The 23,867-nt window shown below is 40.5% G+C and overlaps 1 long non-coding RNA gene across 1 annotated transcript; it reads left to right on the top strand.

Annotated features, from left to right (window-relative positions):
* Positions 1-5,667: 5,667 nt before the first annotated feature.
* Positions 5,668-23,647, top strand: LOC124282187. Its single transcript, XR_006900085.1, has 3 exons — positions 5,668-5,678; positions 17,283-17,290; positions 23,544-23,647. It is a non-coding gene; the product is annotated as an uncharacterized LOC124282187 (long non-coding RNA).
* Positions 23,648-23,867: the final 220 nt, after the last annotated feature.

The following is a 23,867-nucleotide window of genomic DNA, read 5'->3' as shown; positions in this document are numbered from 1 at the left end:
TGGCTTCGCCCGAAGACGGGTTCCAATGGGAAGACGTATAGGGCGTATCCCCCGTCGAAATCCGTCCTATCTAGATAGACGCTGCTTTGTGAATCGATACCTCCTCCGTCAGCCGTCCAACACCCATTGAACCGGAAGAGATTAGCGAATGCCATCATCATGTTTTGACCTTGCGTTTTGTCGAATTGAAGTTTCATAGGTCCCGATTCTCCAACGTTTCGACCGTCGCAGTAGAGCGCTATCTGAGATAGATCGTAGTTGGCGAAGTTGAAGGGATTTCGACTATAATCTCCAGCTACTGCGTTGGAAGGTACGAAGCCTACGACCACTTTATTGGGTCGCACGCCTTGAAAGATATTATCGTACGTGAACGCCACTTGACCTCTGGGTATGGACATCATTTTCACTTCCGTGCGAGGGTAAAAATACTTAGCCGTTGTCGTAGAAAGAGCGGTGTTGTGTCCGTATATGACACCGGGGTTCACCTCGACTCTCATGATGCGAAGGACGATGTCGTCTATGTGTACCGTGTAATTTTCATCCGGTTTGGTGGCCATCAAGAGAAAGCTCGGAGGGGATCTGTATAGTTTCACTTGCACGTCGATCTGGTTCATGATGTAGCGTCTCAGCTGAAAGAGATCGTGCATAATAGGACCTTCCATGTCGAAACTCTTACTCTCCGATATAAGCTTGTGTCTTTCGAACATTCCTCTGTTAGTCGAGTTTGGCTTTGTAACGTCCATGCTTTCTGCCGTGTCCTTGACGAATAATTGCGATGTCAGCTTGGAATTGGCGTCGACTTCGTTTGTATTTAACAACGTTTTAATGATGGCTTTGTACGGATAATGATTGTTTGTGGAATTGATAAGGCGTCCCTGTAACCAGACGTCCACTTGAGAGAATAGTGAGTGCAGAAAATGATTGACCGGAGAGCATTCGTCCCCGAGGGTCAGGTTGGTCCCGTCTGCTTTGGTCACGTGACATTTGACGTACAAGGACGAGCGCCTGAGATCTATGTAATCTAGACTGTTTTGTCCGCTAATGTGAAATTCGATAGGAGCTGATCCGGACAGGGGAGAAATAGGGCGACAGTCTTGTAGATACGTTCTTTCTACTGCCGTTTGCGTCGGGGGTAGACTAAATAGATCCAGTTCTGGTGGTTGGGTTTCGCTGAAAAAACCCGGACTCTGAAGAGAATATGGTAGACATAATTAGCTAAATATATCTCTGTATGAGAGCGATTTCCCTGTTTTCGCTTTTTTCCCGTATGTGGATATTTTCCTCGTCTTCCCGTTTTTTCTGCTCGGAGCTTTCTTCGTTTTCTTCTTGCGCGGATTTTTGTTCGTACGTCTGTCTGTCGTAAGGGTCTTCTTCCAACTGCCTCCTCCGTGCTTGCGACCTCTTTTTTTTAATCATCATACCTTCGTTTATGGCTACCTTGGAGACGATGTCTGGGTTGTGTTCGATCTCCGACTTGGCCTGTTCTACTGCCTGTTCTACCGGACTCACGAGGTTTATATCCCTTGTGACGTCTACCACTCGTTCGACGCGCGCCTTCGGGAGAGATGACATGTCACGTGGTGAGTTGATAATCATCGGTTTTGCTGCGGATACTGGTGACATAGTCGTGACATTGTTTCTGGAGTTATTGTTTTGGTGAAAATAGGGGTTTATTTTCCCGTGCGCTACATCGCCGTAATATTTCTTCCACGTGTTTGGATTCGGAACATACATCCTGTCTGCTGCGTTTGGTAGTGCGTCGTCGACGTCCATAACACTAAAATGTTATGTAATTAAAGGATATGGTGTCAACTGTAGAGTGATAGAGGAAATGTCCGTCAGAAAAGTGGCTGGTTTGCCCCAGGCGTCCGTTATATAAACATCCAACCGCTCCACGGTATCGTTAATCACTCTCACGCCGATGTCGTAGGGTTCGGAGAACGTAGCCTTCCACGTCGATGCTGTTGACTGTTGCACTCGTCTCAACAGAGGTTGACGTTGACCGTGTACTATGATCGGTTCGCAAATGGAACAGAATATATACAACATTCCATTCAAAACATCTCTTTTCTTATTGGCGTTCTTCCTTCTGGCGTATACTTCTCGTAGTGATATGGTCCAATGTCCGTTCAGTCTGAGTGGTTGTTTCAGGTACACGGAAAATTTATAAGGTTTATTTTCAGGAAAATACTCGACGCTATCGTCGCTCTTAGTCACAATCCATTCCGTTGACATCATTCTCTCACTACTTGTACGTTCTTGATTTGGTCAGCGTCGATCCATGAATTGAATTTCTTTGGATATCCCAACCACTTCACTAAAACACGTTTGGTCCTTTTCTTACTCCCTTTCTTACCGACGTATTTCGTTTTGAGTATTTGTTCAACACGCCAATTCACTTCGTTGGGATCGTGAGGATATTTCTGCAACTCGTTTTGATAAAAGGATCCTTTAATGGGATCGGATTGAAGGTCTTCTATCCAATATACGTGTATATTGTCTCTGAGTTGTCGCTGACGTATCCTAAACACTTCTTCCGACCATTTCTGTTCGTATTCCTTCTCGAACGTTCTCTTGACCAATGATGCTCTGACGTGGTCTCCTACTTTAAATGCAAAGTTGCTGTTTCGTAGAGGTTTGATATTCGCTTTGTCCGCGTATATATCCAACCATATGCTAGCTTCGTTTGATGGTTTCACTTCCACAGGTGCTCTTCCTCTCAGGCTCCTGTGCGGGCGATGGTTGTAATTATAAACAAGGTCTTGTAATACGTCGATGTACCTATGGGTATGCTTGTACGTGAGGAATCTATACATCATAGATCTCAAAGTACGAATGAAACGTTCGGCGTAGTTCGCTTTAATGTCTGAGTTTTGCGTAACAAAATGTTTGACGTTAAATAGAGTGTAAATCCGTCGCACTGTTTGATTATTAAATTCCTTTCCTTTGTCCGTTCTTAGTGTGTATGGCGGTTTCTCCATGGATGACAATAGTTCCCTCATCGCTTTGGCAGTCGTGTTTGATTCTTTATTTACCATAGGTCGGACCCAGACATACCTCGAAAAGCAGTCGATTACGATGAGAATATACTTAATTCCATCGTTGTCTTGCGCTAACCTAGAAACGTCGCATAAGTCTCCGTCTGCTTGTACGTACATTCCTCCCACGATGACTTTATTTCTTGAAAATCGTTTCTTTGGTAAACGATGTAGGTTGTAGGCGTCTTGCGTTCTCATCCATCTTCGTACGCCATGAGAAGAGACATTAGGGTTACGATGCTTCAGAGCGGCATAAAATTTTTGTTCACCCGCAAAAGCGCCTGGTTTCCTGGGATCGTAGTATTCCTGATGATAATCAACCTGCATGACTATACTTTCACACACCAACGTTTAACCGTGCGTTTGATATGGTTCATCCATTGGTCGGTTTTGATACTGGTGTCTCGGTAGTCTCTACATTGATATTTCAGAAAATATAATGGAGAGATGACGCGTAGATACGGATCACCATCCACGTACTGACGCCACTTCAGAATAACCGCGTCTTCGTCAATCGCTTTCATAGACGTAAGAAAAAAATGTATCGAAATCGTGCTCTGTCTCCCTCTCATACTTTTTTTATGAATTTCCATACCACCAAGGCATATGCGCACGATAGATAGTATTCCAAATATGCCGTTACTCTCTCAGAGTCTATTTCGTCCACTTCTGTTGGTAAGTTCATTTCCTGTCCGCTATGATGTAAGGACTACGGTGATTGTACGCTGTCCGAGAATATATAAATGTGCACGGGCTTCCCCATGAGTCCGGAATGTCCACGGGTCGATATCGCAGCTTCTCTTCCAGATGGCGCACACACTCTCCTTTTGAATAATACCAACGTTGACTACATCCCAACACGACTTCGTCGTCGAAATGCGCTCTATACCGTTGTGGTGGCTTGGCGACAATAACCCACTGATATTGTTTCGTATCCATCGCGAAATATACAATGAGTTCGGTGTTTGTATGTGTGTATGTTTTATGGTTCTCGCGAGTACGTATATTGTTTACTTTCGACTCGACGTCTGTGTACTTTTCTCGCTAGCTTCCCGGGACTGGTGTTTACCCTACGCGGCGAGGTGTTTAATTAGTGGGCGACGGTCGCTCGCCGCGGCAGAGCTCGCTAATTGGGGTACCTCTTTTTATCGAAAAATTTAACATGGGAATCCCCATTCAAAAATTTGTCAGCGTAGCTAATACATTGGTCCGAAACTACATGTCAGCTTACACAAGCTAGGCCATACAGTATTTAGTCCTAGTGTCCCGTAATATCAATTCAAAATGGCCGAAGTAGCAATGTGGACAGTTTAACGAAGAAGGCGTCACCTTTATCTGAAGTAATAAATTTCACCCACTGTGTTGCTAACACTACTGGCAAGGGACTATATCTGAGACAGATTCCTCGATAATGACACTTTATCAAGATTGTAGCTGTTTATGTCGTAGTACGTAAAACCTGCATGTCGAAAGAAAAACAGTAATAAAACAACACGTTAATATCGTAATGAACATTATCAGCTACTGCAGACACCTACCTGAAACACCCTGTCGCTATGTTTACCCGACAGCTTGTAACCTGACCGGCTGGCTTCTCGGAAATAGCTGATAACATATCATGTTGCACAGGTAACGTACGGCCTACTGTGCTAAATATATGGACCATCCAGATAATGCATTTAGTATTGGGGCAGCAGACAGGGTGACTTCAAATGACAAGTAAGTATTTCATATGTTTGTACACACAACCTGATTTACGATTTGTTGAGGACTGAAGTTATATCTATGGGTAAATAGGACGCGTGAACTGGTGGTTTGGGGAAGGCTTTGCTTTAATACAGTGTATGTGAGCATTGGACAAATACATTGTTGTTCATTTGTATGTTGATTATTTGTGAACGTAGATTGAGAGAATCTTTTAAAGTTTTCTTTAAAAGTAGCAAAAAAGAAATAACGATTTCGTCATACATTCTTGCTAAAGTATTACTTATTATGGTGATGTTTTACTGCCATGGCCGTTGAATATTTTTCTAATGTCCTATTTTCTCTTTGTCACATGGAAGGATTTTATGTCATCATCATTTCCTCTGTGTATAAGACCTTACCGCAAGAAGCAACGGTACAGGCAAAAATGTACCAGAAATTACGTATACGCCGAACATTTTGTACACATTAGATCTTCCAAAGCTCTAAACACAACAGGCTATCAACGACGATAAAAGTTTGAAATGGTATACTATGTGTCCACGCTTATATGAGTAGCAAACTGTACCGCAGGAAGCAAGGGGAGTAACTCGTGTATGCTTTTTCGAAAATATTAAAGGGTTAGGAGGCAAATGGTCCATATCCCAATAAGAAAACAAATTATGAGCTGGATCAATAGTACCGCCCCCAATATTCTTATCATTTTACACACAAGTAAGTAGTTTAAAATATGCTAAGTACTGAGTGTACATAAGTATTACATTTTCCTTACGTACATCAATATCTACCTGCTTGGACCAATGGTGATCCATTGCTTAAATACGTTTTCAGAGTTATGTCCCTTTGTTCAGGATCCGTGTATATTGGGTTCGAATCCTACTTTACTACTTTACGTCATGATCTTGCTTTGTTAGCACAGTATCCGAGTTTACAAATGTGTTTTCCTCTCACATTGTTATGATGTTACTAAAACAATATTCCTAACAGTGTAAAATACAACCCACAACTCTGCGGTTTTTTCTTGCAGATGTTTCATAATAAACTTGTAAAACACCAACATCAGTTGCCTCTTAGCGACAGACATGAATACCTCGAACAGACATCGCCATATACTACAACAATGTGGTCTACCTTCATACCGTGATGTAGGCGCTGTAGGGAGTCCGTGACAATGTACGGCCACAGTACAACTACCAAACGTCCACAAAACCTGTGGGGTTTCAACATGATCCGAATGATTCTGGATCTGTGTCCCGACGGAGTATCACTGACTTGTATGGGCTACTGACCATTTACACAGTTTCAGGAACTGTACGACTCTCACTGATACACAATAACTAGTTTAACTGAATCACTTTGAAAAACAAAACATAATTGGTCGATTCCAACGAAAAGTGTACACAGCTGGGTACAAGGTGTCCAAAATAGAATTGCTTGCACCTTGTAATTCTTTTTACCAATGTAAAGTCAACATATTTGCCTCTTATGAAAATCAGTTGCCATGACTAATCTCTAAAAGTGACAAGTTGGTGGATCAGTGAAGTTAAAGGCTCATTTTCTAAATTACCTACAAATATCAACATCATACGTTGTATATCCTGTGATTATATGGGTTATATGTTGCCTAACATCCAATTCACTGTTGTTCTGCATGCACAATATGTTAATGACTATAGAAACTCTGAAGCCATATCATGGTTTCTTTCATGTTTTATAACCTCAAGCTTTACGAAAATAGAACCATTTTGGTACCTTTGTTTGATGTAAGTGAGATAGCACCACTTAATGTTCTTTTCACAAACAAATCATTATTACATATCTTTCTTATTGATCTGAGAGACAACGGGTGGAACTTTCGGTAAGTACAACAAATTTGATAATGCATCTATAAGTAAATTTTTGTTGAAAGAAAAGAATATACTTGTAGGTAACAAATATCACGTAATCCCTTGTGTTTCATAAATGTTTATATGTGTCAAACTAAATCGTAGCTGGTTTATTAAAACATCGAACAGTTTGGAAATTATTTTCTAAATGCATAGGACATGTGAATGAAGATTGTTTACAACCAGTGTCAGTGTATGTCGGAAAGTAGCAATGTCATTTTAACTGATGGAAATATACTTCTCATCAAAGCTTTAGACTCACTAGAAACACTCACTATATGTTATGTGTGTGTGTGTGTGTATATATATATCGAAAACTGATTTCTCCACTAACTTGGGGGAACCAACTGCAAACCTTATGCAGATGAATTGCACGAGTAACATGCATCAAATTGCTGAAAAGCATGTGCAAATATCGTACATGTGAACAGCTTCGTTTTGGTGTAAAGTTTTGTTCAGAATTCGCCCGTTTTCACTGATTTTTATCATTTATTGAACTCATGACAATAATCTTTTCAACGTTGCGATTTTGTTTTACAATACATCAGTTCATGTGTAAACAGTACTTCAAACAGTATGCAATATTTCGCAAAATTTAGTTCAAAACAGTCCGCTGAAGTAAGTGGCTATATTTACACTAGTGAGTCTAAACTGTTCATGAGAAGTATAGAAATTGAACTAAAATCATTGCATCTGAAATTTTATTTACCAAATGTTTCAACTGACATTTGTATTCAAGGAAAGCACATCTCAAATGTTCAAAACGCTTGAACTATTACCATATACCACATACAATTATGTACAGATAAACATGTCACTAAAACAATCAATACCTTATACGTCTTACTGAACTATAACTCTGCTTTAAATACCCATATTTTGCAATGACAATTGCTATTAGATAGACATTTACAGAAAGTTTTAACTACAAAAACGAGCTACCTACGAATAGGACATACCTTTGACAAATCTAATTACTAAACCCATGCAACTTACTTCTACTATAGTCTCAATTCTCCTATGTTTGCAAGTGCATCGGTGACAGTCCTCAACTTCAAACACATTGACTGGTGTTACCTACAAATTCGGAATGTTACCAACGAATACACACGTTACCTACGAATCTACCGTTTACCCCGTGATATCATGCAAACTTTTACTTTTATCACCAAGATCAACTTGTTTTCTGACATTTCAATCAAAAAGAATTCATTATATATATCACTATAATAAAGTCAATACCACGAACTGCATTGCATCCCTGAATAGAACATTTTATTGAACGCTCAGTTATGTAGCCATTTGGAATTCCAAGGAATCATTTCAATCTATTAATATGCAATACTGCGTACCTAATCAGTTTTATGATCTGCAATAATTGTCCTCAGTATGAATTATGTTATAGTAGCGTATTGTGTTCTCTATTTCATTTTGTTAAAAACGAATACATGTTGTCTACAAATGCCGTGAGCCACAACCGGGAAATCCCAGCGGGACACCATGTCTTACCAATTTGAGCCCCCATTAGTCTGTCGTACAGACCCTGAAGCAAATATATCCAAGAAAGCCCACGCAAGTCTAGAAAATGTGGCAAGTCTAGATTTCCTCAGCCTCAGGAAATGAAGAAAGTCTCAGGGCTCCTTTTCATTATATTTTTTTTCTTTACTATGAACTTTTTTCAGTAAAATATGTTCATTTCAGAGACTAGTTGTTAGTCTAAGCCCTCATGTCAATTCCACTTGAGTCTCAGGTCTTTTTTTACAATAATAAGACTTAAAACCTCACTAAAATTAAAGTTGGTTAGCTGTAACAGGTGTCATATGCATCCTATGTTATTGTGACATGGGTTTATTTATATAACATTCTTGCAGAAAATGTAAAATACACTTACTAATCACCAATATGTTGTCTGGTCTCATCTATGATGACTTCCAAATGGAACACATGTCACGTGTTGTCATTCCACCAATCTATTTGAATGTGATCAGTTGTTGGTACTTGTAGGTAACATTTAGGAGTTAAAATTTACTTACGAATACAGGTTATTTTGTGTGATATCTTCATAAAAACAGCACAGAAAGTGTTCAGATGTAGCACATGTATATATTGTGGCCCTTCGCACTTGACCTTAGGATATCATTCACTAATGTGTTCACCTGTAAGAAATATTATGTAACGCCATTGCATTTGAGTACTTTACATATTAATGCTGTAAAAAGTAATACAAAACATAACCTTGTGTTGCATTTACATAAATTGGCAGTGTCATTGAAAACTGTATTTGTAGGTAACGCTAAAAAATACCACTTGAATACAAATTACATAAAATTACGAATTAAGCCCTAGACAAAATCATTTCAGGGGATTTATTCATATTTGGCAATCAGATTAATAAACTTCTGTTCATCCAGTTTGACAAGTATTTAACACACAACATGTTTTCAACAAAACATTTGTAAAAAAAATAAAAGTCAAAATGAATAAAAATGTCCTGTTTTTGTCTCCCATAAGCCTAATTCGTAATTAAAAATAGTCATGTTATATATGGCCCGAATCGTCTCACTTGTGCCGATGTGATGGGCACCCTGAAATAAATGAAGGTAGTAATGCTAAAATGTTATAGGCCCAAACATGCTGTGTACACTTTTCGCTGGAATCGACCATTTACACATTCAGATAACATAATGAATGCACGTTATCGAAAATTATTTTATTAACTCAAATTGTTTTTGTTTTGGTACATTAGACCGGAAACATATTGTTCTATGTTCAGAGTTCATTGCTGGACAGTAATAATATTCCAAATATTAGTTTGACCTTAGCAGAAATGTCATGAATGGTAATGGTATGTCATGAATAGTAATGGTATGTCATGAATGGTAATGGTATGTCATGAATGGTAATGGCATCCAATACTTCTATTGGTTCAGTATGTTCATGAAATGTGCTAATGTGGCTCTTGCATACATTCAGTGATGTTTATTTGAGAAGTGTTAGATATTTGCTTGAATGCCCATAGTGCTATCAGTCGTGTCAATGACCATATATAGTTGCTCTTTAGTTGTTTCTATGGTTTTGTTTGGTTTTGTTGTTTGGTTTCTTTCGGTTTAGGGGAAGGGGTGTTTGTTCGTTTTTGTGTGCTATTATGTCATTTTAACATACAACCTTTTGGTTTTAGAAACAAAATATCTCTGCAACTGAATCTCTTAGATGATAGGCACGAACATGGATATTTTCTCAAAGGAATATTCGAGAAATGATTAGAGAGATAACTCGTTTGGCCCTTGGTTTCCCAAAACGGAGTTATCTGCCCTTGATTGTCCAGGTGTTTCTTACCGGTAAATGTTCTGTTTGTTTCCAAATTTCGATGTTTAATGTTGTGTGCATTAAGTGCATGAAAGTAACCAGTTTGAGAGGAAAATGAATTAAATAAGGAGTATTGCATACAAAGAAAGGTAACTCATGCAGCATGTAACGCCTTTCTAAAGTAGAGTTACCTCCCTTTGATTGTCAATCGACAGTTGAGTCCCAGGACACATTACTCTGTCAGTATTCGTAATTGTCAATAAGTGTATTGTAAATAGCAAAGCATTAAGGTAATATAAGCCTTAAGATCAGATACTTAATGCGTAGTGGCGTATGGCGACCATATTCTACAAACTACAACATGTATGTACAGTAAAGACCCACAGATTTATCACAGACGCAAAGAAGGTATGTTCTCACAAAGTTGTTTTAGTCCAAATGTTGTATGATGAAACGGAAACAATAGGACAACTGAGCAATGTCGTAAAGTGTTACGGGAACTTTATAAAATAATATTTTGAAATTTTGTCTAAATACTGTTGGTAAAAATTATTATGAAGTGTATTTTTTTATAAAGAGTACCGAAACATGTATGTGATTGAGGATGAAATATAGTGGTGGTTGTATTGCATAGACATTACACGCAGACTTTCAGATACTACACGTGGTACAGAGGCTGGCATGACATTGAGCATTATATATTTCATTGGAAGTTGCAATTGACGTCAGAAGCAGGAGAGTTCATCATTTCCGGATGATAAATTGAATAAATCCGGCATTACCATGGGTGGTGCACAGATGGTCCAGTGGTCTGAGCTGCCGGACTGTTGTCCCTTTTCGTCGAAACGGGATCCATCGGTCGTGTGTTGAGATGTAAGATTCCTGTCACTGAAGATCTGTAACGAGATATTCTTGAAAAGGATGCATTAGTAAAATACACAGATTGTTGATGTAATCATCTAGTTTTCAATTTTGCCATGCATAATAATATGAAAGCATGGTATGAAGCTCACAAATTGGGTAATGGTAATATATTTTGCGTGTTTAACGTAAAAACGCAACTTATCTTGGTCTGCAGCGGGATCCGCTGATGTGAGATGGGTTCGATTCTCAGGATTCTGGCTATGTGAATATGAGCACCATACCTGTGCTCTTGTGCTTTACGAACGAGTCTGCGACTAGCGTTATTTTGGGGCATTCTTCCGCTATCTGTCTTAAGACGGCCATCATATTCAAAGTGAGGTTAAAACCCATTCTGCAAACTCATAATCGACAGATCGTGCATGAGAATCGCCAGTTTCGCTATTCGAATGTGCACTGTGGCTATTCAGCAGCTTGGGATCTCTATAACATTATTGCGACACATGAGGATTTGAACTTGTGCACTCTGTATCGCGACACTCGCCATGAGGCCACCCAAACGCGTTGTATCCATGCTGGCGATGTGCTGGCCTAGTGGTTAATGCGTTCGCTTGTCACATCGGGTTCTACTCTCTACATGGATGTGATGCATGACCATTTCGTGTGTCCACCACAGTGATTTTGATGACACATTCCTGAATGCGGCGTAAAACATTATTCACCCACTGTCTCACTATCAGTTCATACGCAGCTCGGGTACCATAGCCTTCACGACTGAATACAAGTGGTTTGCTTTAAGTGTGACATAGCTACATCTCACTTCATTGTACCCGGAGAGGAGACTGTCGGTGTCTCGATTCACGGTAGAATGGTAGTTGTTGTTGCCGTGCCTGGCGCTCAGCATGAAGGGGATCAAACAAGGCTGGCTTTAAGTCCGCTGACTGGGCTATCTCTGTTAAGACTGCTGCATAGTATCTGATTTGGTTACCACTATCACATCGGCAATCGCCCAGACTGGTACAAGAACTCACACGCACGCACACAGAGAGAGACAGGCACACACACGCACGCACGCACGCGCACACACACACACACGCACACGCACACATTCACACACACCACAACCCGATTCCCACTTTATGTGGGCTTTACAAAACATGAAAAAGACTTTCAGGCAAACGATACCTTTTAAGAGCCTCCCTCTTCATGGGTTAGTGTCTGGACGCGAAAAAGAAATAATCCACATCGTGGTTTCCAGTGCACCGAGACCCACCATGGGTGTAGTCCCTACAAAATGTCTATCAATTTGGCAACGACCGGAAGAGACAATCTATTAGTGTAGATATACTGTCAGGGAGATAGTACGGAGAAAGATAAAAAACCTCATCTTGATCGTTGATCAAAGGTGTAGTGCGGGCAGGACATCGGTCTTAACATTGTACTTGCCATGAGACTGATTTTTATATCATAGAATAATGTTAAAACTGATTAGGCTTAGATTAAATAATTTTTAAACGTGAGTTTATTTTTTGGTAAAGATATGCTAAACTGGAATTAATATGTCTGAGTGTATTTGGTTCAGTTTTGAAGAGGGATGGAGCCACGAGGCGGTGAGATATTTATGATTATATATGTTTTTATCCCAACTGGGAAAATATTTAAGTGAGTGTTTCCTTTAGAATGATATGATGCCTTTGCTGAAAAGATAAGAAGTCGGGGTATGAAATGAACGATCTGGAGTGTTGGTGTGTATTTGATTTGTTCAAGTTCAAGATAGGAATATTTCACTTTAAACCTGATAAGATTCCTAACTTTCGAATCGATATCCTGTTATTTAGCTGTGTGTGATATATTTTATCTGAGTTCTGATTAACACCTCAGTATTTATTTTAACACTTTCTGTTACCTTCCGTTATCTCCTGGGCAACCAACTGACTACTTCCTGTTGACTCTGACAGAGGCATTCTGATTAACACATCAGAGTTATTTAAACACTTTCTGTTACCTTCCGCTTTCCTGCTGATTAACCACTTCAGAACGTTATGTTAACTCATGACAGAGGGAGTCATGTTAACACCTCAGAATTAATCCACATTTGCTGGTATCAATAACTGGGAATAGTAATAAAAACATTAACCAAGTGCTGTTAAGACCAGATACTAATTCGAGATAGATGAGAGATCGAGATAGAGGAGTAGTTTGAGGGTCAACTGCCTCAGGGTGTGCTTCTACCTTTACTAGATGATATACAATGTAGAACATGGACTTATCGAGAGATCATCTGGACATTGGTGTAGGGCTGGGACGGGTACTCGGGTACTCGAATCCGGGTCGGGTACAACTGGAATCGAGTACTATTTCTAGGAATCGAGTACCCGGAAAAGGAGAGAACTCTGTAATGGCAAGGGCAGACAATAACTTGTCTTTTTCATTATTGATGTAACACACATTTGCATCCTTGGTATTGTCCGATTAATGGAGGTCATTATTAACGACTGTTTATATCTGAGCATGAGCAGTGAGGAGTCAAGTTACAGTAACAGAGGTAACGAAAAGTCCTGTGTTTTAACGAGGAATGCATGTAATGGTGTTACTCTCTATATTTGTTAAATAGACGTAAATTAAATAGCCTAAGTTCAGTTTCAGTGTCTTATTGCCATCCTTTTAAGGTTTCAATAATAATCTCTGTCAACTCGTGATTGAATATTCAGAAAGTTGACAGAAGCGCTGTATTCCTTACATTTCCGGGTACTCGATTCCGATTCGGGTAAGTACATGCGGGTACTCGATTCCATTTTTTCGTACCCGTCCCAGCCCTACATAGGTGTCACTGTGTCATTGAAGCATATTGAACAATTGAAGCCATTGTGTTCAGCAACGTGAATAGATGGAAATGTTCTGGCGCAAATATTAGGCAAAGCAATATTCGCTCACTCCGGGAACTGGTATGATTCTTCGCTTCCCGTCAGGCTACGCCCGATGTGAGAAGCATTGAACATGTTAGAGCATCAAACTGAAGCTGGGATAATTTTATGCTGCTGAATGTTTTATTTAATCAGCATTGTTTCCTCGACAGGTACGTGACAGTTACCTGTAGAAATACGGCCATGTTAACGTTATGTGGACGAAAAAACATTGCTGGTTGTAGGGAAATGGAAGCGAGAAAATACAGTTTTAAACAAACAGTTTTGAAACTTGGATCGCTCATATAACGCAAGTTTACCCAAGTGGTTTCACCCATCAAGGTTGTAATCAGCGGAACTAAGAGGACAGACTCAAGATTTCGCTTGTTCAGCATTCTGTGAACAAGAACACCTCATCATCTTGCTGACGTCACAGACCCTTGTATGTCTAAAACTAATAAGACCCCCTTGATGAAACGGGGGGTCCCTTCCCGTTGTGTCTGCAAAAAAACACATAATCCGGCAACCATAACCAACGCGTTCAAGTGTTTGCAAACCACTCCACCAGAATATTTCACAAGAACCCACACAAGTGTGCCAAACTTCAAAACAGTACTAAAACAGAGGTCGCATATTTCTTGTCACTGACTGTCCATCAAATACAAGTATACCTATAACACGTCAATTTCCGCTTTGATCTGTACGCTACATCGGCTGAGACACGACCAGGCCAGGGGTACTCACAGACCAGTGCTGATTACAATCAACCTTCCTCACACCTGGGAACACCTGGGAAGAGGCGGCCTTTGATGTTGGTTGTGTTATGACCCAGCCACGACTCAGTGTGTTTATCCCAGTACAGTTTCTGAGTTCATAGCACGATAAGTCATAGGTAGGCTGTCGCTGCCTTCGGTGCGGGAAGCTCACTATAAACGCTTTGTGTCCTCCCGTCAGGACGAGTTGTGGTTGAACTCTCTCTGATTTGGTTACATAAGTTATATAAAGTTAGATAACGTTTCTTTTTCCATATGTATGTTGCTGTAATCATATACTATTTCTCTTTGTTGTTTTTAACTAATTATGCAGTATAAAATGCTTGGGGTTATTTAAAGGGCATCAATTCGATGTGCCGTGTTGCGTGCAGTGGTCGCGCCAGTAGCTGAACATGCCCTGATTAGCATCCTTGGCCTGTGAGCGTTCAACATTTCACCAAACCTGTAAATATCTGCAACCTACCTAACGCCTGTTTCCTCCCACACTGAAATGACACGTTGTGATAGAACCAACATGTCACTCATTCAATCACTTACTCACTCACTCTCACACTCACTCTCATAGTCACTCACACTCACACTCACTCACTCAAACACTCACACTCACTCACTCAAACACTCACTCTCACTCTCACACTCACTCTCATACTCACTCACACTCACTCACTCAAACACTCACTCACTCACACTCACTCACTCAAACACTCACTCACACTCACTCAAACTAACATTCACTCACACTCACTCACTCACTCAAACACTCACTCACTCACACTCACTCAAACACTCACTCACTCAAACATTCACTCACTCACACTCACTCACTCAAACACTCACTCACTCACACTCACACTCACTCAAACACTCACTCACTCACTCACTCTCACTCACTCAAACACTCACTCACACTCACACTCACTCACTCACATTCACTCACACACTCACTCACTCAAACACTCACTCACTCACTCACACTCACTCAAACACTCACTCACTCAAACACTCACTCAAACACTCTCACACTCACTCACTCAAACACTCACTCACTCACTCAAACTCACACTCACATTCACTCACACTCACTCACTCACTCGAACACTCACTCACTCACTCACACTCACTCAAACACTCACTCACTCAAACACTCACTCACTCACACTCACTCACCTTGAGTGTAGTTAACCTGTGGTCAATAACGTGAGCACCATCAGTAATAGATATCTCTCTGGACAGCTGCACGTTACGGCAACCTGTCGGGGCACTATGGGAATAAGACAGGAACCTCACAACCCCTGTCCATAAGATTTACTTTGATCACTTAGCCATAATCGATGACATGGCCGAAGATGGCCATCGTGCCCTGGCGGTGTCGAAAGTTCCTCATAATATCAATCATTGGTTTGCCTGTCCAGACTCGATGGTTTACTGGACTCCATTGTCCATAACATACAATATGTGCGGCATGATCAACAAACAAACTGAACCATCACCAGCCTCTACTGACCGGTCCACACCCACCTGCACCTGTCAACCAGGTGCCATTCAGTTGGACCAAACACAGGAATCAGCACAACATGCAGCAGAGGATTCCCAGAATCAAACTCCTTCCAGACTCATTGATTATTCATGGCAACTCATTTTGTTAGTCGGACCTCTACAAGGCCGATAATGAACATGTATGGTAGCATCATCCTAAACGAAAACATCGAGATATTGGATATCGAGTTAATGCGATTTGTTTTCGGAAAGAAACGGTTTCACTGAGTCAGTGTCTGTGAGTGTATGAGTAGTTACTATCATTACTTACACATTACATACACATCACACTTACACATAACATTACATTATACTTACACATTACATATACATCACACTTACACATTACATATACTTCACACTTACACATTACATATACACACTTACACATTTACATACACTTCACACATATACATTACACATTACACATCACACTTACACACATACACATTACACACACATCACACACTTACACATTACATATACACACACTTACACATTACATTACATACATTCACACTTACTACACATTACATACACTTCACACTTACACATTACATTACTTCACACTTACACATACATACATCACACTTACACATTACACACACTTACACATTACATATACTTCACACTTACACATTACATATACTTCACACTTACACACATTACATACTTCACACTTACACATTACATATACATTACACACACTTACACATTACATATACACATTACATATACTTCACACTTACATATACTTCACATTACATATACTCACACTTACACATTACATATACTTCACACTTACACATTACATGTACATCACACTTACACATTACATATACTTCACACTTACACATTACATGTACTCACACTTACACATTACATATACATCACACTTACACATTACATATACATCACACTTACATATTACATGTACTTCACACTTACACATTACATATACATCACACATACATACACATCACACTTACATATTACATATACACATTACATATACATCACATCACATATTACATATACATCACACTTACATACATCACATCACACTTACACATTACATATACATCACACTTACACATTACATATACATCACACTTTTACATACACATTACATATACATCACACTTACACATTACATATACATCACACTTACATATTACATATACATCACACTTACATATTACATATACATCACACTTACACATTACATATACTTCACACTTACACATTACATATACATCACACTTGCACATTCAGTTTTCCATGTCATAATCTGACTTGCTTGTTTCCTCGTTAAATTTTAGCAAGCTGCATTTTCCATTATGTTCTGTTTAGCCTAAACGATAAAAAGAACATTTAGTTAGCCATTTCATTAGCAAAATTTTAATCAATCTTTTTTATTATAAGATTATGTTTTGTCCTTAGCCGTGAACGATGCATGAATACCATATTTTCACCATTTTCACAGAGTTCAGCAACGATTGCCAGCGACCTAATTCGCTTTTCTAATTGAAGCCGCTAAATCTGCACCTCTTATCGAATCATTCACACGCCATGACGTTAAACCACTTGTTTTAAACACGTAAAGCTGCGCTTCCTTTCAAAAACATGTTCAAATGGCCACACTACTTTGAGGATCAGTAAGAGGATTAACTTTCAAATCACGCGAGAATTCACAAGGTCTCGCGATAGAGTGAAGATCACCTTTTGTCGCGGGTGTCTTTATCGACAAAGGTATTTACGGGTGGACATTATTCTCTCTGAGAAGAGGGGATTAAGTTGAGTATTTCTTTTTATCTTTTATCTGTATGAAACAGATATTTGATTATCCCAGCTGACAGATAACTTGTCAATACATACTCGAAACCGTGCTCAGATTAATGCGTAACTGTGGAGGGCAGATTTGCTAAACAAAGAAAATATCTTGATGCATCTGATACTCTAAGAACATTATAGAAAAGAACATGTGTTATTTATATATTCCCTGGAGATAGGGATTCCATTCTAGACTCGGTACATTTATTCACATTAGCAACCAAGCTATAATATCTGAATCAATTTCCTGGATTAAAAGTGGGTCATTGTTCGGCTTCGAAGGACACGTGTGTCGCGTGAATTCTGCAAATGGACACCTTAATTCCACAGACCTACAGACGAAACAGTTTCCGTGAGTGCCACTGTACAAAAGTACAAATCTGTACTGGTATTGTACAAATTGTATTGTATTGTATAAACAATGTCATTACGACTGTTGTAGCGCTAAGGTGATCGTAACTCCCATACTTTAACATTGACTTACGACTGTCGTAGCGCTAAGGTGATCGTAACTCCCATACTTTAACATAGACTTACGACTGTCGTAGCGCTACGATCGCTTTGAGGAACAGGGCCCTGATCCTGACACACTCGTAGATTTTGTTCCCTTACGAAGCGTTTCAACCTCTGTCGACGTCCCGCGTTAGGGAACGTTTTCGCCTTATTTATAAGGCGTTCAATTAGTAATCTAAAATGTCATTTCGACATGTAAATTAAAAAATATATGCCGGTCCGGATATTAACTCACTACGGACTCAAACAGTCCGTGTAATACCACCGTGCTCAATGTAGGCGATAGGCGCTTGGTCTCTGAATATATGTTAAATTGAAAAGGAGCCAGGGAGACCACAGATTTAGAACCTGATGAAATCTAGACTTGCTTCATTTAGGGCTTTAGCACTGCAGAGAGAGGTAGCACAAGGGAAAGTAATATGGTTCAGGGACTGTGAGAGAGACTGGCGACATCAGTGAGTTTGGCTGAGCTGCTCTTGAGACACTGTTGTACTGTAACAGCCTGTCAGCTTGAAATGGGAGGAGGGCCAGTGAATGTTCAGATGTTTGCCACTTTAGTGAAACACTAGAGAATGGGTACTGTGCTGACATAACTAGAAACGTAATCTGTGAGGATCTGGGTTCGAACCCACATATATCGGCGTTCTTCCATACAATATGATTGAGAATTAGAATGGCCCATAATCATCATACATCTGCTTGAAAGACATGACATCTCAGCCTTGTAATGTTGAACGAGCCGTCAGATATGATAAGCGGGCGGAAGGACGACACATAATCCCTATAGCCTATCTTCCCGGTGGTGTGCAATGCATCATATGGCGAGACAGACAACAGTAAATATTTTAAATTTCAATAAAGAAAAAATAACAAATAGGTGTCGTTATCGCGGCGGGACCTGCCACTCCCAGTGTAATGCAGGGGCGTCGGACAGGAGCGTGGACTAACGCACGTACAATCGCCGCTCTATCGGGAGATTTGTCCTGGTGATTATTTTGTAGTAGTAAATAGACACGTGCACAAAACTAACATTAGCTGTGGTGTTAAAAAACACAGGTATGTTTTGGGTACGTGCTGACATTGCATGCTCTTGGTGTTCTGTCCCAGGTCCGACGATTCTAATCCAAGGACTTCAGACTGGTCCATCATGTGTCAAGGTCGTACAGTGTGTTTATGGTCTGACAGAATATGCATTATGTAGTATCGTGTTATTTGAGGTAGACCCGTTTCATCCGGCTTCAATGTCTTCCATGACGTTTCATGCTGTTTCGCAGACTTTCATGGCGTTACATAATGTTTCATGGTGTTTTATGGCGCACTCAGCAAACATCCAGCTATATGGCGGTGGTCTGTAAATGATCGAGTATAGATTAGACAATCCAGTGATCACTACCAATCCGATCCCGTTAGTCGCTTCTTACGACAAGCATGAGTTACTGAAGATCAATTCTAACACGGATTTTCACGTGTTGTTTTATGATGAAATGCATTGTGATAGTGGTTGTGGCAGTACACGCAGGCCTGGTGTATATGGAACATCAGTGTAAGAGAAAACAAAGCTATCCTCAAACAATATTCCATCTGGTTGAAATGAAAAGTAGGTGAATGGACCACTGATGATGTGGTGACCACGTGAGTTTTCGCGAAAAGGTAGCACCGCCATTCTTAGGCTCTGCAGATCGCTAGACATAATGACCAAGAAGGCTCTGCAGATCATTAGACGTAATGACCAAGAAGGCTCTGCTGATCGTTATTCAAATCTATATTCGCCTTTACTGTGGGCCTAGGAAATTCAGTATGATATACACGAGTTTCATCTACGTTCATCCTAGATAATCTCCTGGGCATACGTTCCGATAAATCTCCACTAGTACCCTGGATGCATGTACGGCATCCGATAATTGTATTACCTCCCTTTGCTGTCTTTTTATCCAATCAGGTGTCTACACTAGGAAGTTGACAGTACCAATCACAAAGCTTCTATTATAACTCACTTCCGTTTCTTCGGTAAGCAGCAATGGCGTAGACTTCGACAGGGTCTGTTCTTGCTTCAACATAGAAAAGTTGACCCTCAGGAAAAATCACTGAAACATTTGCACAGCGAGCAAACCTTCGCCGCCATCTTTGTTGACACTGATCTGTTTGATTGGCAGTTTTGAGGTTGGTGAGAAATATGAATCTAAGATACTTTATGGATAACAACTCCCTTAGTATATATGATGCGACGTTTCGGTATTGATACAGTATTACTTATACCGTTGTCAAGCAAGAGTGAAGTACTGTAGCACAGAACGGACTTATACACATCAACAGGGATTAAGTAATAACTACATGTAGGTATGAATGCTCGGTTGTAACGGCTTATCTGATTGGCTACTGGTGTCGGCAAAGGGAAGTAATACAATTATCGAGCCGAATCGAGATGGATCCAGGGTAATAGTGGAGACATATCGGAACGTATACCCTGGAGATTATCGAGGATGATCTTCGTGTAGCATCATTGGGTCATCCTTCCACAGTACTTACTCACTCACTCACTCGCTCACAGCCTCAGCTGCCGCCGTTATTTAGCTCAAAGTATCAAGCCTGGATAGAACGTCATCGGTAATATGCTACCATCCAGCACCACACCGAGAGATGGTATTATGTAGTAGTGGTTTCAAAAGGAACCAACACCATTGATCACCAGACACAGTGGTGGTATTACGTGGTGTCGGGTTCACATAAAACAGTACAAGCGAGAACCACGATGAGGGTCAATGTCTTAGGGCTGCTGTTCTGGCCCCAACACTCACCGTGAGAGCAAGCGTTGATGGGTGTATGGGGAAAAAACAACAACAACAGCAGCAAACAAACAAACAACAACAAAACTAACACACAAAAACCAAGATACACGTGATGGGAACGTCAGATTTAACAATAAAGTAGGCAACGCTGCAACATGCACAACAGTTTAAACATCATCACAATGCAGCTATGCAAAGGCTGACAAAAGGCTCTGATCAAATTGTACAAAATATGCAATTCATCTTTTTTAAATTGTTATGTAATTCAGTTTGAAAGGCTAAGCTGTGCGGAAAACCAATACAGCAGGTGAAGCGTTCGCTTCATATGATAAAGATCCGAGTTCGAATCTGCACTCGAAGTGAACCAATGATTAATCACTCAGTCATTTTGATGAATTAGGAGCTGAATTTATACAATCTGCTTGCAACCGGTAAAACTCAGTTTCCACAAATTCTCCCATACTTGAAGTCTTCTCTCACATCTGGGACATTTAGAGTGTATAGATTTTAATTTGGGGAAAATGAATTGTCTTTACATTCTAAGTGTGTTGTAGGCCGAACAACACAAATATGTCACCCTCACAAGATTATGTTGTTTAAGAGAGACCCCCATAACAATCAATTACACAAATATTGCAGTTCAAATCCACTCGCGACAGCCTGGATAGAGAGTAAAGATTCGTTGTTTGGAAGATGCTAAGTGCAAATACACGACTCCCCCGCGTTGAATGTTTCCACACTCCTCTGTCAAATTTGGGGAGAAAAATGTCAAAACCTGGCGTCAGAGAAACAGTGTTTTATCGACGCACTAACAAGATGTTGTTTCACCGCTCACAACTTCCGTCATGTTGTCAATCATGGGGGTGTGGGGAAGGGGGAGCACTGTCTTGGGGGTGGCCCTCTAATGTCAGCGTTGAAGATGATACGGACCATTCGTGGGTGGCGCGAACAAAGTTATTTGTAAGGCCTTCCAGAAAACACGCTCTGTTTAGTAGCAATAGATGTGGGAACCTTTTTGCATTGGTTGTTGCGTACAGATAAATAATACGCACATCTGAAGAAACATTTTGTTTTATTTTAGTTGGAAAAAAGACGTATTTTCACTTCGAATTGTAAATAGTGACACGTCTTAGAAAAGTAGTACAGAATTATTGTATTGGTCCAGCAGTGGTCTCACTGACTGACTGAGTTTAGTTTTACGCCGCTTTTAGCAATATTTCAGCAACATCACGGCGGGGGACACCTGAAATGGGCTTCACACATTGTACCCATGTGGGGATTCGAACCCGGGTCTTCGGCGTGACGAGCCAACGCTTTAACCACTAAGCTACCCCACCGCCCCTCCAACAGTGGTACTTACGATGAGTGGGCGAATATTATTTTACACCGCAGTTATTTCTGTAGCGGCGACATGTAAATCTTCTAACATTGGTCACCCAGAAGGTATCGTCCTCCAGAATCCCAACACATGTAGTTATGTATCAGGGGCGGTGGGGTAGACTAGTGGTTAAAGCGTTCGCTCGTCACGCCGAAGGCCCGGGTTCGATTCTCCACATGGGTACAATTTGTGAAGCCCATTTCTGGTGTCACCCGTCATGATATTGCTGGAATATTGCTAAAAATAGGCGGACTGGCATTTCTTTCAAATCAGTGTTCTGTTTTATGTAATCCCACATACAGAGGCTTTGCTAATGTTTTGTTAAACGTTACTTATATCCCACGGTAGACTATGGATGAAATACAGATCAACCCTGAACGGGGCGGTCACGTCTCCATCATGGGTTCGATTCCCCCATTGCTATACTGTGGGGAGCTACTTGTTGCTACCCTGGTGGGCTCCACAGTAGATATGGTCCTCCAATATTACATACATGTAGGGAATCGAACACGGGCCTCCTGTGAGATAAGCGACTGATGTAACCGCTATACTAAAATCGGTTTAAAACCATACTCACTCATCCAATCGGACACTCAATACGTCTGTAGAACAACAATCGGAACCAATATTGGATTCGAACAAACATCCAAAGGTCCCAGGCCTAACGGACGCAAACCCACAGGAACATAGTCCTAGGACCTATAGGGCCATCCGACCAGTATGTCTGTTGATCTGTTGATCCATGGGTCTCACCCACAAGTGTCTCACCGACACCATAGCCACATCTGTAGACGCACGCTATAGCCATGCCGTGGACTATAGACCCGACAGCCAGTGTGCTAGTCTGTCATACAGACCCTGAAGCAAATATACCCAAGAAAGCCCACTCAAGTCTAGAAAATGTGGTCTAGATTTCCTTCAGCTTCTGAAAATGAAGAAAGTCTCAGGGCTCCTTTTTATTATATATTTTTTTCACTATGAGCTTTTTTTCTGTAAAATATGTTCATTTCAGAGACTAGTTGTTAGTAAGTCGGGCTAGCTTTGCCTGAAATTTACTAGCCCACAAAATAATTCACGAGTCCGAAATTTGAATGTAGACACGGGTTTCGTTGTTAAGCTGCTAATATGATGAACATTAATATCAGGCCATAATCTTGCATGATTAAAAGTGTTATAACTTAACAAGTCGGAGAGAGTGATATATTTACAAAATGACCCCATGAAAATTCAGTCGCCAGTCGGACCAGTGACTGTGGAGATTTACTGGCCCGACTGGATTTTTACTAGCCACGGGCTACAGCTACTCGGAATGATGATATAACCTCACAGTCTAGAAACCTACATTCAGTA

The sequence above is a fragment of the Haliotis rubra genome, unplaced genomic scaffold (genome assembly GCF_003918875.1).
Source record: "Haliotis rubra isolate DU_JTF1 unplaced genomic scaffold, ASM391887v1 Scf294, whole genome shotgun sequence".
Taxonomy (NCBI): Eukaryota; Metazoa; Mollusca; class Gastropoda; order Lepetellida; family Haliotidae; genus Haliotis; species Haliotis rubra.
Note: the sequence above shows the minus strand (reverse complement) of the source record. Positions and strands in the feature narration are given on the sequence as shown.